This window comes from Somniosus microcephalus, chromosome 31 (assembly GCF_052327205.1).
Source record: "Somniosus microcephalus isolate GS21.2 chromosome 31, FLI_Smic_1.0, whole genome shotgun sequence".
Lineage (NCBI taxonomy): Eukaryota > Metazoa > Chordata > Chondrichthyes > Squaliformes > Somniosidae > Somniosus > Somniosus microcephalus.
The window spans coordinates 7,488,754-7,497,357 of record NC_141017.1 but is presented as its reverse complement, the minus strand read 5'-3'; positions in this window follow the sequence as shown (position 1 = coordinate 7,497,357).

The following is an 8,604-nucleotide window of genomic DNA, read 5'->3' as shown; positions in this document are numbered from 1 at the left end:
TTATGTGGAACGCATCGAAGTTTACTGTACAACGAATGAGGTACCGGAGGATAAGAAAGCACTAACCCTATTAAACTCGATGGGTGCGAAGACGTACGGGTTATTAAGGAACCTTGTAACACCAGATAAACCGGTAGGGAAGAGTTTCGCGGATATTGTTACTATCCTGCAAGAGCATTTAAGCCCCACGCCGCTGCTGATAGCGGAACGATTTAAATTCTACAAAAGAATTCAACTTAAAGAAGAAAGCAACACTGAATTCCTAACCGAACTGCGCAAGTTATCAAAGTACTGTCAGTTCAGTACAGGACTAGCAGATGCACTGAGAGATAAGTTTGTGTGTGGGCTCCTAAGGGAAGGAACCCAGAAGCGACTGCTAGAGGAAAAGGACCTTACGCTTTCAGCATTGCAGCAATGCACGAGGCAGCAGCACGAGGCGCTGCAGAGATACAGCAAAGGCCATTGGAATTCAGCACCAATGAAATGGCATTGGGCACAGTAAAGTGCTATCATTGTGGAAGGACAACGCATGACCAGAACCAGTGCTGGTTCAAAGATAAAGAATGCAGGCAATGTGGCAAACTTGGTCACATAGCGAGAGTATGCTGGTCAGGAAAGAAGACCAGCAGCAAAAAGTCACCGCAGGAGAAGTACAAAAAGGTACACAAGGTGACAGAGAACAGTTCGGATGAACAGAAGAATTCCAGAAATTCATGAAAAAGAATGGGGTGAAACACTATACATCTGCCCCATATCATCCGGCTACAAATGGGTTGGCCGAGAGATTTGTTCAAACGTTCAAAAAGGCGATAAAGGCCATGAGTGAAGACCATATTCCACTACAACACAAGGTGGACAATTTCCTGATGGCGTATCGAAACGCCACACATTCAGTGACAAATCAAAGCCCTGCCATAATGCTCTATAACAGAAGGTTGCGGTCCCAGTTGGATTTGTTAAAACCCAATGTGCGAAGGGAAGTCGAAAACAAGCAATTCCAGCATGTAAATAACAAGGCCACTCGTAGTTTCGAAATAGGACAACCAGTGTTGGCCAGGGATTATAGGGATGATAAATGGCAACCTGGAACAATTCGTGCCCGACAAGGACCCTTGATGTACACGGTAGACGTTGGAGAGAACGTAATACGACGTCATGCTGACCAACTTGTGGAATCGAGAACAAGGGTCGACCCCATGTCTACGGCAGAGACACCAGTTGAAGAAGTTATTGAGCCTGTAGCACCTACCTCAGACTCGAACGTACATGATGATGTTCAATCCATAGGAGATCAAGTGGATGAGTCACCAACGAGAACCAGAGACCCCTGAAAGGCGTTATCCGGGCCGGATCAGGAGGCCTCCTCAGAGACTGAATCTTTGAACAGTTGTGTGTAAATTGTATATATGTTATCCATGTAATGTTTAATTTGGGGTGTACACTGTTAAGCTAAAAGGGGAGGAATTGTAGTGTATGTAACCTGTACCACCTTAAGAGGATACCTTAAGGTGATGGACTACTTTTTGATGGCTCCTGTACATTGTAGTACCGGTGGTGACCACACCGGTATATAAACCCTGCAGAGCAAAGTGTATCCCAGTTCAGCCCTGACCCTCAATCACTAAAGACCTGTTTAATTATTTCTGTAGTCTGTGTCCTGTTATTCAACATAACTACAATTGAAAACACAGACTCAACACTGCGTACTCTTTTTTTAATTGTTATACAAGCAAGGTTATTAAACTCTTGAGATATAACAGATGGGGTCGAGCTTCTTGAGTGTTGTTGGAGCTGCACTTATCCAGGCAAGAGGATAGTATTCCATCACACTCCTTACCTGTGCCTTGTAGATGGTGGAGAGGCTTTGAGGAGTTAGAAGGTGAGACACTTACCGCAGAATAGCTAGCCGCTGAAGTGCTCTTGTTGCCACAGTAATTATGTGGCTGGTCCAGTTAAGTTTCTGGTCAATGGTGACCCCCCAGGATGTTGATGGTGGGGGATTCGGTGATGGTAATGCCATTGAATGTCAAGGGGTTGTTGTTAGACTCTCGCTTGTTGGAGATAGTCATTGCCTGGCACTTGTGTGGCGCGAATGTTACCTGCCACTTATCAGCTCATGCCTGAACGCCGTCCAGGTCTTGTTACACGCGGGCATGGACTGCTTCATTATCTGAGGAGTTGTGAAAGGCACTGACCACTATGCATTCATCAACGAAGATCCCCATTTCTGATCTTATGTTGGAGGGAAGGTCATTGATGAAGCAGCTGAAGATGGTTGGGCCTAGGACACTGCCCTGAGGAACTCCTGCAGTGATGTCCTGGGGCTGTGATGGTTGACCTTCAACCACCACAACCATCTTCCTTTGTGCTCGGTATGACTCCAGCCAGTGGAGAGTTTCCCCCCCCCTCCCCCGATTCCCATTGACTTCAGTTTTACTAGGGCTCCTTGATGTCACACCTGGTCAAATGCTGCCTTGATGTCAAGGGCAGTCACTCTCATCTCACCTCTGGAATTCAGCTCCTTTGTCCATGTTTGGACCAAGGCTGTAATGAGGTCGGGAGCCATGTGGTCTTTGCGGAACTCAAACTGGGCATCAGTGAGCAGATTATTGCTGAGCAAGTGCCGCTTGATAGCACTGTCGATGACAGCTTCCATCACTTTGCTGATGATTGAGAGTAGACTGATGGGACGGTAATTGGCTGGATTGGATTTGTCCTGCTTTTTGTGGCCAGGACATACCTGGGCAGCTTTCCACATTGTCGGATAGAAGCCAGTGTTGTAGCTGTACTGGAACAGCTTGGCCAGAGGTGCGGCTAGTTCTGGAGCACAAGTCTTCAGCACTACAGCCAGGATGTTGTCGGGGCCCATAACCTTTGCTGTATCCAGTGCGCTCAGCTGTTTCTTGATATCACGTGGAGAGAAGTGAATTGGCTGAAGACTGGCTTCTGTGATGGTGGGGACATCGGGAGGAGGCCGATATGAATCATCCACACGGCACTTCCGGCTGAAGATGGTTGCAAATGCTTCAGCCTTGTCTTTTGCACTCACGTGCTGGGCTCCACCATCATTGAAAATGGGGATATTCATGGAGCCTCCTCCTCCCATTAGTTATTTAATGGTCCACCACCATTCATGACTGGATGTGGCAGGACTGCAGAGCTTTGATCTGATCTGTTGATTGTGGGATCGCTTAGTCCTGTGTATAGCATGCTGCTTCTGCTTTTTACCATGCATGTAGTCCTGTGTTGCAGCTTTCCCAGGTTGGCACCTCATTTTTAGGTATACCTGGTGCTGCTCCTGGCATGCTCTTCTACACTCCTTATTGAACTAGGGTTGGTCCCCTGGCTTGGTGGTAATGGTAGAGTGAGGGATATGCCGGACCATGAGGTTACAGATTGTGGTGGAATACAGATTTGCTGCTGCTGATGGCCCACAGTGCCTCATGGATGCCCAGTTTTGAGCTGCTCGGTCTGTTCTGAATCTATCCCATTTAGCACGGTGGCAGTGCCACACAACACGATGGAGGGTGTCCTCAATGTGAAGACGGGACTTCGTCTCCACAATGACTGTGCGATGGTCACTGCTACCAATACTGTCATGGACAGATGCATCTGCGACAGGTAGATTGGTGAGGATGAGGTCAAGTAGGTTTTTCCCTCGTGTTGGTTCTCTCACCGCCTGTCACAAGCCCAGACTGGCAGCTATGTCCTTCAGGACTCGGCCAGCTCGGTCAGTAGCGGTGCTACCGAGCCACTCCTGGTGATGGACTTTGCAGCCCCCCATCCAGAGTGCATTCTGTGCCCTTGCTACTCTCAGTGCTTCTTCCAAGTGGTGTTCAACATGGCGGACAACTGATTCATCAGCTGAGGGAGGGCGGTAGGTGGTAATCAGCAGGAGGTTTCCTTGCCCATGCTTGACCTGAAGCCATGAGACTTCATGGGGTCCAGAGTCAATGTTGAGGACTCCCAGGGCCACTCCTTCCCGACTGTATACCACTGTGCCGCCACCCCTGGTGGGACAGGCCATACCCAGAGATGGTGATGGAGGAGTTTGGGACCTTGGCTGAACGGTATGATTCTGTGAGTATGACTATGTCAGGCTGTTGCTTGACGAGTCTGTGGGACAGCTCTCCCAATTTTGGCACAGATGTTGGTGAGGGTTGTGTGAGATGACGGCGAAGGATTAGGAATACAGAGACCCTGATCATAGGCCCCTCCAGTGTCACCAGTGGCCATGATGGACGGGATGGTCTTCTCCATGGGGGTGAGTATGTGAAGGTGCGCTGGTACATCACCAGTTTTTTTCCTGCTGCCTCCTGTTATGTGACACCTTCGCCTGCAAGAAAGAGGGAAGTGTGTTAGTAAGTGTCCTGTGACATGTCTGGCTGATGTGGCTCTCATGGTGGACTAGCTCCCAATGTGAGTTGTGGTCGTGAAGGTTGCTATAATGCCGAGTGTTTGAGGGTGAGATTAAGCATATGAATTGAAGTGTTTAATACTCATTGATGAAAAATGTGGAGGATGGGGTGGTGTGAATGCAGCAGTTGATGAGGCTTGTGGTGCAGATGTTAGGGGAAGTCATTTGAAGATTGATCTTACCTTGAAAACTCCTGTCAGATCATTGAACTTCTTTGTGTGATTTGATTGTGTGTGAATGTAAGTCTGAATGTGTATTAGAGATTGTAATTCAGAGTAAGTGTAGATGAGTGTGAGAAATTGTAAATCTGAGTGTGTGTGGGTGAATGTGTGTGTAAATCAGAGTGTGTCTGGGTAATTGAGTGTGTTAATCAGAGCGTGTCTGGGTGATTGTGTGTGTAAATCTGAGTGTGTCTGGGTAATTGAGTGTGTTAATCAGAGCGTGTCTGGGTGATTGTGTAGATCCAAACCCCAAAGATCCAAACCCTATAGACCCAAACCCTATAAATCTAAACCCTATAGATCCTAACCCCACAGATCCAAAGCCTATATATCCTACCCCAAGGATCCATACTTCACAGAATCACAGAATCACAGAAACCCCACAGTGCAGATAGAGGCCATTTCGGCCCATCAAGCCTGCACTGACACATATCCCACCCGATCCCCGTATCCCCTACACCAACACATATCCCACCCTATCCCCGTAACCCCACGTATTTAATCCCCCTAACACTAAGGGTCAATTTATCATAGCCAATCAACCTAACCTGCACATCTTTGGACTGTGGGAGGAAACCGGAGCACCCGGAGGAAACCCACGCAAACATGGGGAGAATGTGCAAACTCCACACAGACAGTCACCCGAGGCCGGATTCGAACCCGGGTCCCCGGCGCTGTGAGGCAACAGTGCTAACCACTATGCCACCGTGCTGCCCGTGAGGCTACTTATAGAGGCAAAACCTATACATCCAAGCCCCAAAGATCCAAGCCCCGCAGATCCAAGCCCTATAGATCTAAACCCTATGGGGGAAAAATTGGGTAGCGCCCATTTTGGGGCACTAAAATTTAGTGCCCAGTGCTAATTATCGCCTCCGATTGCAAAATTTGCCTCTGTCACCCCTGGAGGTGATTTAAGCGCTAAATCAGGCGCTACACACCTCTCTCAAGACGCTAACATCGGGGAGCGAGGCGCTACCTCAGAATGCTACCGAAGCTCAGGCAATGTCCGTTACCATGGAAGCCAGACAGACTGACGCCGTCCAGTTCTTAAAGGGGAGGGGCCATCTTGCTGGCCAGCCACCCCCTGCTCATTGCAGCCTTGAATCTCGACCTGGAGAGAACTCAAAAGCAATTGTGTTGGAAGCACTAATGGATAGGCCCAGGGAAAGAGCTCGGCGCTGAGGAACCTCAAAAGTGGTGCTGAGGGCCAAAACTCCTTAGGACAGCGTTAAACCTCTCCAGACGTCTCTCTTCCTCTCAACCTGCGTGTACCAAAGGTTTTGCCAACAAGAAAAGGCAGGAAGCGCACGCCTTTAAATAGCGCTCCCCCCGCCCTTTCCCAACTTGTAAATGTTCCCCTCTACCTGTCGTTCCTAGCGGCAGGCGCTAAGGCAGGTGGCGCAACTCAATATCCGGTCCGGGATATTGACTGACATCACAATCTGCGGGCGCAGGAGAGCGTGGCGGTACTGTGTAACGCCGCCGCGAAGCGACTGGTCAATATTGCGAGCGGCGCTAAACTCGCCGCGCTCGGGCGCTAAGTTCCTAGCGCCATGTTAGCACGCCCCGGAGGCGCTAACAGGAGGTGCTGACCAACCAAATTTTTCCCCCTAAGTGCCTTTACACCACCTCCTGGATCCAGCACCACTGCCTAACCCACTCCCCGCGATCGGAGACGCCCCTCGAGGCCTCTGATCCCCCTCTGTTAGATCCGTGGTTCAGTGGATAAATAATTACACGGATGCTGTACATAAACAAATAACAGGTCTTTACTGGAGGAGGGTAATCTCTAGACTGGGGTACAGAGGCATGCGCACAGCTTATATACCGGTGTGGTTACTGCCGGTACTACAGTACACAGGAGCTGTAAAAAGTAGTTCTGACTTAAAGCACATACACTACAATTCCTCCCTTTTTAGATTAATAATACCCCCTTAATATTCAAATAACAATTACATTTTTACATGTACATTCAATAACAAAAGTCCATTTATAGATTCAATCTTTGGGGCGGCTTCCTGACCCTTTCGGGATAGCGCCTTTCCGGAGGTTCTTGTTCTTGGTGCAGAGGCGATTCTGACCCCCATTCATCGGGTAGTTCATCGGGTTCCACTGCTACTGGGTCTGAAGTAGATGCTACCAGTATGTCGGGTTCATCCCCAGGTACTCGAGACATGGGGTTGACGCATTCCTTTGACGCTAAGATCTGATCGATGTGGCATCTCACAATATTCTCCCCGACATCCACTGTGTACATTAATGACCCCTGCCTTGTACATATCGTTCCGGGTTGCCACTTCTCTGTTCGATAGTCCTGGGCCAAGACTGGTTGCCCTACATTGAAGCTCCTTGTCGGCTTCTCGTTGATGTGCTGGAATTGTTTGTCCTCAACATTTCTTCGCACATTTGGTCTGAGCAAGTCCAGACGAGATCTCAACCTTCGGTTAAAGAACATCACGGCCGGGGTCTGGTTGGTAACTGCATGTGTCGCGTTTCGTTAGGCTAATAAGAAATTGTCCATCTTATGCTGTAGTGGAATTTCCTCGTCGCATATGGCCTTTATCGCCTTCTTAAAGGTTTGTACGAACCTCTCAGCCAATCCATTGGTGGCTGGATGATACGGGGCGGATGTGTAATGCCTTACCCCATTCCTTTTCATGAATTTTTGGAACTCGTCGGACACAAACTGTGGTCCATTATCAGAGCAGATCTGCTCTGGCAACCCGTTTCTGGCAAATATGGTCCGTAGGACTGCAATCGTTTTCTCTGTAGTGGTTGAAGACATCTTTATCACCTCAGGCCACTTTAAATGAGCATCCACTGCTATTAAGAACATTGAGTCCATGAATGGACCTGAAAAATCAATGTGCACCCATTGCCATGGAGAGGAGGGCCACTTCCATGGGTGTAGAGGGGCATGTGGTGGTGCATTTTGGACCTTCTGGCATCCTAAGCAGCTCTTAGTTAGGCCTTCGATTTGTTGATCGATTCCCGGCCACCACACATAAGCCCTAGCTAGGCTTTTCACTTTCAGTCCCCCCAGATGACCTTCATGTAGCTCATTTAGCACTCTCTCCCTTAACTTGGGTGGAATCACCACTCTGGATCCACACATCACTGTCCCCTGGCATACTGACAGCTGTTCTCTTCTGGATGAGAATGCTGGCAACAGTGAGTCGCCATGTGTTGGCCATCCCCTCACCGTCAATTCATATACCCGTGAAAGCGTCGGATCATTGCGGGTCTCCTTCTCTATATCCGCGTTTGTTACTGGCAATCGTTCAATTATCGACGAATAAAATATCTCGATAGGGTCCACTGCTGGTGCTTCCTCCACAGTAGGCAGTGGCAGGCGCGATAGCCCATCAACGTTCCCATGCGGTCTCGTGCATTTATATTCTATTTCATATTGATTCGCCCCTAGAAACAGGGACCATCTTTGTAACCGCTGTGCAGTCATTACTGGCACGCCCTTCTTAGGATTAAAGATGGAGACAAGTGGTTGGTGGTCAGTCAGCAAGGTGAACTTCTGTCCATGCAGATAGTGGGTGAATTTTTTTACTCCCCATACTAAGCTGAGGGCCTCCCTGTCAATCTGGGCGTAGTTGCGCTCGGCTGAGGTTAGTGACCGAGACGCAAAGGCTACTGGCCTCTCCAACCCGTCTGGGAATTTGTGCGACAGCACCGCTCCAATGCCGTAGGGTGATGCATCACATGCCAAACGAATTGGTAGTGCTGGGTTGAAATGGGCCAACACCTCTTTTGATGTGATCAATTCTTTACACTTCTGGAAAGCTCGTTTACGTTCGTCATCCCACTTCCATGTTACCCCTGTTTGCAGTAGGGTGTTCAGCGGGTGTAATACCGTAGACAAATTTGGTAAGAACTTGTGGTAATAGTTTACCAGCCCGAGGAACGACCTCAGTTGTGACACATTTTCCGGTGCTGGAGCCTTGACTACTGCCT